The sequence below is a fragment of the Branchiostoma lanceolatum genome, chromosome 4 (genome assembly GCF_035083965.1).
Source record: "Branchiostoma lanceolatum isolate klBraLanc5 chromosome 4, klBraLanc5.hap2, whole genome shotgun sequence".
Lineage (NCBI taxonomy): Eukaryota > Metazoa > Chordata > Leptocardii > Amphioxiformes > Branchiostomatidae > Branchiostoma > Branchiostoma lanceolatum.
This window is the reverse complement of record NC_089725.1, coordinates 8,047,130-8,055,424: the sequence shown is the minus strand read 5'-3', so window position 1 is coordinate 8,055,424 and position 8,295 is coordinate 8,047,130.

The window sequence follows — 8,295 nt, the reverse complement described above, 5'->3', positions numbered from 1 at the left end:
CTGATAAAGAGATTGAATTTTAGACCGGAGCACTGAATTGGTCTATAATGCTTTATAAGTATGAGTGGGGGCGTAACTTTGGTCAGCTATTACTCCCTAACCACGAATGAGAAAGTAAAATGATTTCGTTTCCTCAAATACCCGACAAGTGCCCTATCGTTTGAATGTAAAGATTGAACATTCTGATAAAGAGATTGAATTCTAGACCGGAGCACTGAATTGGTCTATAATGCTTTATAAGTATGGGTGGGGGGCGTAACTTTGGTCAGCTATTACTCCCTAACCATGAATGAGAAAGTAAAATGATTTCGTTTCCTCAAATACCCGCCAAGTGCCCCTTTGGTTTGAATGTAAAGTTTGAACATTCTGATAAAGAGATTGAATTTTAGACCGGAGCACTGAATTGGTCTATAATGCTTTTTAAGTATGGGTGGGGGGCGTAACTTTGGTCAGCTATTACTCCCTAACCACGAATGAGAAAGTAAAATGATTTCGTTTCCTCAAATACCCGACAAGTGCCCTATCGTTTGAATGTAAAGATTGAACATTCTGATAAAGAGATTGAATTCTAGACCGGAGCACTGAATTGGTCTATAATGCTTTATAAGTATGGGTGGGGGGCGTAACTTTGGTCAGCTATTACTGCCTAACCACGAATGAGAAAGTAAAATGATTTCGTTTCCTCAAATACCCGACAAGTGCCCTATCGTTTGAATGTAAAGTTTGAACATTCTGATAAAGAGATTGAATTCTAGACCGGAGCACTGAATTGGTCTATAATGCTTTATAAGTATGGGTGGGGGCGTAACTTTGGTCAGCTATTACTCCCTAACCATGAATGAGAAAGTAAAATGATTTCGTTTCCTCAAATACCCGCCAAGTGCCCTATCGTTTGAATGTAAAGTTTGAACATTCTGATAAAGAGATTGAATTTTAGACCGGAGCACTGAATTGGTCTATAATGCTTTATAAGTATGGGTGGGGGGCGTAACTTTGGTCAGCTATTACTCCCTAACCACGAATGAGAAAGTAAAATGATTTCGTTTCCTCAAATACCCGACAAGTGCCCTATCGTTTGAATGTAAAGATTGAACATTCTGATAAAGAGATTGAATTCGGTAAAGTTTGAACATTCTGATAAAGAGATTGAATTCTAGACCGGAGCACTGAATTGGTCTATAATGCTTTATAAGTATGAGTGGGGGCGTAACTTTGGTCAGCTATTACTCCCTAACCATGAATGAGAAAGTAAAATGATTTCGTTTCCTCAAATACCCGCCAAGTGCCCTATCGTTTGAATGTAAAGTTTGAACATTCTGATAAAGAGATTGAATTCTAGACCGGAGCACTGAATTGGTCTATAATGCTTTATAAGTATGGGTGGGGGCGTAACTTTGGTCAGCTATTACTCCCTAACCACGAATGAGAAAGTAAAATGATTTCGTTTCCTCAAATACCCGCCAAGTGCCCTATCGTTTGAATGTAAAGATTGAACATTCTGATAAAGAGATTGAATTCTAGACCGGAGCACTGAATTGGTCTATAATGCTTTATAAGTATGGGTGGGGGCGTAACTTTGGTCAGCTATTACTCCCTAACCACGAATGAGAAAGTAAAATGATTTCGTTTCCTCAAATACCCGCCAAGTGCCCTATCGTTTGAAGGTAAAGATTGAACATTCTGATAAAGAGATTGAATTCTAGACCGGAGCACTGAATTGGTCTATAATGCTTTATTAGTATGGGTGGGGGGCGTAACTTTGGTCAGCTATTACTCCCTAACCACGAATGAGAAAGTAAAATGATTTCGTTTCCTCAAATACCCGACAAGTGCCCTATCGTTTGAATGTAAAGTTTGAACATTCTGATAAAGAGATTGAATTCTAGACCGGAGCACTGAATTGGTCTATAATGCTTTATAAGTATGGGTGGGGGCGTAACTTTGGTCAGCTATTACTCCCTAACCATGAATGAGAAAGTAAAATGATTTCGTTTCCTCAAATACCCGCCAAGTGCCCTATCGTTTGAATGTAAAGTTTGAACATTCTGATAAAGAGATTGAATTTTAGACCGGAGCACTGAATTGGTCTATAATGCTTTATAAGTATGGGTGGGGGGCGTAACTTTGGTCAGCTATTACTCCCTAACCACGAATGAGAAAGTAAAATGATTTCGTTTCCTCAAATACCCGACAAGTGCCCTATCGTTTGAATGTAAAGATTGAACATTCTGATAAAGAGATTGAATTCTAGACCGGAGCACTGAATTGGTCTATAATGCTTTATAAGTATGGGTGGGGGCGTAACTTTGGTCAGCTATTACTCCCTAACCATGAATGAGAAAGTAAAATGATTTCGTTTCCTCAAATACCCGCCAAGTGCCCTATCGTTTGAATGTAAAGTTTGAACATTCTGATAAAGAGATTGAATTCTAGACCGGAGCACTGAATTGGTCTATAATGCTTTATAAGTATGGGTGGGGGCGTAACTTTGGTCAGCTATTACTCCCTAACCATGAATGAGAAAGTAAAATGATTTCGTTTCCTCAAATACCCGCCAAGTGCCCTATCGTTTGAATGTAAAGTTTGAACATTCTGATAAAGAGATTGAATTTTAGACCGGAGCACTGAATTGGTCTATAATGCTTTATAAGTATGGGTGGGGGGCGTAACTTTGGTCAGCTATTACTCCCTAACCACGAATGAGAAAGTAAAATGATTTCGTTTCCTCAAATACCCGACAAGTGCCCTATCGTTTGAATGTAAAGTTTGAACATTCTGATAAAGAGATTGAATTTTAGACCGGAGCACTGAATTGGTCTATAATGCTTTATAAGTATGGGTGGGGGGCGTAACTTTGGTCAGCTATTACTCCCTAACCACGAATGAGAAAGTAAAATGATTTCGTTTCCTCAAATACCCGACAAGTGCCCTATCGTTTGAATGTAAAGATTGAACATTCTGATAAAGAGATTGAATTCTAGACCGGAGCACTGAATTGGTCTATAATGCTTTATAAGTATGGGTGGGGGGCGTAACTTTGGTCAGCTATTACTCCCTAACCACGAATGAGAAAGTAAAATGATTTCGTTTCCTCAAATACCCGACAAGTGCCCTATCGTTTGAATGTAAAGTTTGAACATTCTGATAAAGAGATTGAATTCTAGACCGGAGCACTGAATTGGTCTATAATGCTTTATAAGTATGGGTGGGGGCGTAACTTTGGTCAGCTATTACTCCCTAACCATGAATGAGAAAGTAAAATGATTTCGTTTCCTCAAATACCCGCCAAGTGCCCTATCGTTTGAATGTAAAGTTTGAACATTCTGATAAAGAGATTGAATTTTAGACCGGAGCACTGAATTGGTCTATAATGCTTTATAAGTATGGGTGGGGGGCGTAACTTTGGTCAGCTATTACTCCCTAACCACGAATGAGAAAGTAAAATGATTTCGTTTCCGCAAATACCCGACAAGTGCCCTATCGTTTGAATGTAAAGATTGAACATTCTGATAAAGAGATTGAATTCTAGACCGGAGCACTGAATTGGTCTATAATGCTTTATAGGTATGGGTGAGGGGCGTAACTTTGGTCAGCTATTACTCCCTAACCATGAATGAGAAAGTAAGATGATTTCGTTTCCTCAAATACCCGCCAAGTGCCCTATCGTTTGAATGTAAAGTTTGAACATTCTGATAAAGAGATTGAATTCTAGACCGGAGCACTGAATTGGTCTATAATGCTTTATAAGTATGGGTGGGGGGCGTAACTTTGGTCAGCTATTACTCCCTAACCACGAATGAGAAAGTAAAATGATTTCGTTTCCTCAAATACCCGACAAGTGCCCTATCGTTTGAATGTAAAGATTGAACATTCTGATAAAGAGATTGAATTCTAGACCGGAGCACTGAATTGGTCTATAATGCTTTATAAGTATGGGTGGGGGGCGTAACTTTGGTCAGCTATTACTCCCTAACCACGAATGAGAAAGTAAAATGATTTCGTTTCCTCAAATACCCGCCCAGTGCCCTATCGTTTGAATGTAAAGTTTGAACATTCTGATAAAGAGATTGAATTCTAGACCGGAGCACTGAATTGGTCTATAATGCTTTATAAGTATGGGTGGGGGCGTAACTTTGGTCAGCTATTACTCCCTAACCATGAATGAGAAAGTAAAATGATTTCGTTTCCTCAAATACCCGCCAAGTGCCCTATCGTTTGAATGTAAAGTTTGAACATTCTGATAAAGAGATTGAATTCTAGACCGGAGCACTGAATTGGTCTATAATGCTTTATAAGTATGGGTGGGGGCGTAACTTTGGTCAGCTATTACTCCCTAACCATGAATGAGAAAGTAAAATGATTTCGTTTCCTCAAATACCCGCCAAGTGCCCTATCGTTTGAATGTAAAGTTTGAACATTCTGATAAAGAGATTGAATTTTAGACCGGAGCACTGAATTGGTCTATAATGCTTTATAAGTATGGGTGGGGGGCGTAACTTTGGTCAGCTATTACTCCCTAACCACGAATGAGAAAGTAAAATGATTTCGTTTCCTCAAATACCCGACAAGTGCCCTATCGTTTGAATGTAAAGATTGAACATTCTGATAAAGAGATTGAATTCTAGACCGGAGCACTGAATTGGTCTATAATGCTTTATAAGTATGGGTGGGGGGCGTAACTTTGGTCAGCTATTACTCCCTAACCATGAATGAGAAAGTAAAATGATTTCGTTTCCTCAAATACCCGCCAAGTGCCCTATCGTTTGAATGTAAAGTTTGAACATTCTGATAAAGAGATTGAATTTTAGACCGGAGCACTGAATTGGTCTATAATGCTTTATAAGTATGGGTGGGGGGCGTAACTTTGGTCAGCTATTACTCCCTAACCACGAATGAGAAAGTAAAATGATTTCGTTTCCTCAAATACCCGACAAGTGCCCTATCGTTTGAATGTAAAGATTGAACATTCTGATAAAGAGATTGAATTCTAGACCGGAGCACTGAATTGGTCTATAATGCTTTATAAGTATGGGTGGGGGGCGTAACTTTGGTCAGCTATTACTCCCTAACCATGAATGAGAAAGTAAAATGATTTCGTTTCCTCAAATACCCGACAAGTGCCCTATCGTTTGAATGTAAAGTTTGAACATTCTGATAAAGAGATTGAATTTTAGACCGGAGCACTGAATTGGTCTATAATGCTTTATAAGTATGGGTGGGGGGCGTAACTTTGGTCAGCTATTACTCCCTAACCACGAATGAGAAAGTAAAATGATTTCGTTTCCTCAAATACCCGACAAGTGCCCTATCGTTTGAATGTAAAGATTGAACATTCTGATAAAGAGATTGAATTCTAGACCGGAGCACTGAATTGGTCTATAATGCTTTATAAGTATGGGTGGGGGGCGTAACTTTGGTCAGCTATTACTCCCTAACCATGAATGAGAAAGTAAGATGATTTCGTTTCCTCAAATACCCGCCAAGTGCCCTATCGTTTGAATGTAAAGTTTGAACATTCTGATAAAGAGATTGAATTTTAGACCGGAGCACTGAATTGGTCTATAATGCTTTATAAGTATGGGTTGGGGGGCGTAACTTTGGTCAGCTATTACTCCCTAACCACGAATGAGAAAGTAAGATGATTTCGTTTCCTCAAATACCCGCCAAGTGCCCTATCGTTTGAATGTAAAGTTTGAACATTCTGATAAAGAGATTGAATTTTAGACCGGAGCACTGAATTGGTCTATAATGCTTTATAAGTATGGGTGGGGGGCGTAACTTTGGTCAGCTATTACTCCCTAACCACGAATGAGAAAGTAAAATGATTTCGTTTCCTCAAATACCCGACAAGTGCCCTATCGTTTGAATGTAAAGTTTGAACATTCTGATAAAGAGATTGAATTTTAGACCGGAGCACTGAATTGGTCTATAATGCTTTATAAGTATGAGTGGGGGCGTAACTTTGGTCAGCTATTACTCCCTAACCACGAATGAGAAAGTAAAATGATTTCGTTTCCTCAAATACCCGACAAGTGCCCTATCGTTTGAATGTAAAGATTGAACATTCTGATAAAGAGATTGAATTCTAGACCGGAGCACTGAATTGGTCTATAATGCTTTATAAGTATGGGTGGGGGGCGTAACTTTGGTCAGCTATTACTCCCTAACCACGAATGAGAAAGTAAAATGATTTCGTTTCCTCAAATACCCGCCAAGTGCCCCTTTGGTTTGAATGTAAAGTTTGAACATTCTGATAAAGAGATTGAATTTTAGACCGGAGCACTGAATTGGTCTATAATGCTTTTTAAGTATGGGTGGGGGGCGTAACTTTGGTCAGCTATTACTCCCTAACCACGAATGAGAAAGTAAAATGATTTCGTTTCCTCAAATACCCGACAAGTGCCCTATCGTTTGAATGTAAAGATTGAACATTCTGATAAAGAGATTGAATTCTAGACCGGAGCACTGAATTGGTCTATAATGCTTTATAAGTATGGGTGGGGGGCGTAACTTTGGTCAGCTATTACTGCCTAACCACGAATGAGAAAGTAAAATGATTTCGTTTCCTCAAATACCCGACAAGTGCCCTATCGTTTGAATGTAAAGTTTGAACATTCTGATAAAGAGATTGAATTCCAGACCGGAGCACTGAATTGGTCTATAATGCTTTATAAGTATGGGTGGGGGCGTAACTTTGGTCAGCTATTACTCCCTAACCATGAATGAGAAAGTAAAATGATTTCGTTTCCTCAAATACCCGCCAAGTGCCCTATCGTTTGAATGTAAAGTTTGAACATTCTGATAAAGAGATTGAATTTTAGACCGGAGCACTGAATTGGTCTATAATGCTTTATAAGTATGGGTGGGGGGCGTAACTTTGGTCAGCTATTACTCCCTAACCACGAATGAGAAAGTAAAATGATTTCGTTTCCTCAAATACCCGACAAGTGCCCTATCGTTTGAATGTAAAGATTGAACATTCTGATAAAGAGATTGAATTCGGTAAAGTTTGAACATTCTGATAAAGAGATTGAATTCTAGACCGGAGCACTGAATTGGTCTATAATGCTTTATAAGTATGAGTGGGGGCGTAACTTTGGTCAGCTATTACTCCCTAACCATGAATGAGAAAGTAAAATGATTTCGTTTCCTCAAATACCCGCCAAGTGCCCTATCGTTTGAATGTAAAGTTTGAACATTCTGATAAAGAGATTGAATTCTAGACCGGAGCACTGAATTGGTCTATAATGCTTTATAAGTATGGGTGGGGGCGTAACTTTGGTCAGCTATTACTCCCTAACCACGAATGAGAAAGTAAAATGATTTCGTTTCCTCAAATACCCGCCAAGTGCCCTATCGTTTGAATGTAAAGATTGAACATTCTGATAAAGAGATTGAATTCTAGACCGGAGCACTGAATTGGTCTATAATGCTTTATAAGTATGGGTGGGGGGCGTAACTTTGGTCAGCTATTACTCCCTAACCACGAATGAGAAAGTAAAATGATTTCGTTTCCTCAAATACCCGCCAAGTGCCCTATCGTTTGAATGTAAAGATTGAACATTCTGATAAAGAGATTGAATTCTAGACCGGAGCACTGAATTGGTCTATAATGCTTTATTAGTATGGGTGGGGGGCGTAACTTTGGTCAGCTATTACTCCCTAACCACGAATGAGAAAGTAAAATGATTTCGTTTCCTCAAATACCCGACAAGTGCCCTATCGTTTGAATGTAAAGTTTGAACATTCTGATAAAGAGATTGAATTCTAGACCGGAGCACTGAATTGGTCTATAATGCTTTATAAGTATGGGTGGGGGGCGTAACTTTGGTCAGCTATTACTCCCTAACCATGAATGAGAAAGTAAAATGATTTCGTTTCCTCAAATACCCGCCAAGTGCCCTATCGTTTGAATGTAAAGTTTGAACATTCTGATAAAGAGATTGAATTTTAGACCGGAGCACTGAATTGGTCTATAATGCTTTATAAGTATGGGTGGGGGGCGTAACTTTGGTCAGCTATTACTCCCTAACCACGAATGAGAAAGTAAAATGATTTCGTTTCCTCAAATACCCGACAAGTGCCCTATCGTTTGAATGTAAAGATTGAACATTCTGATAAAGAGATTGAATTCTAGACCGGAGCACTGAATTGGTCTATAATGCTTTATAAGTATGGGTGGGGGCGTAACTTTGGTCAGCTATTACTCCCTAACCATGAATGAGAAAGTAAAATGATTTCGTTTCCTCAAATACCCGCCAAGTGCCCTATCGTTTGAATGTAAAGTTTGAACAT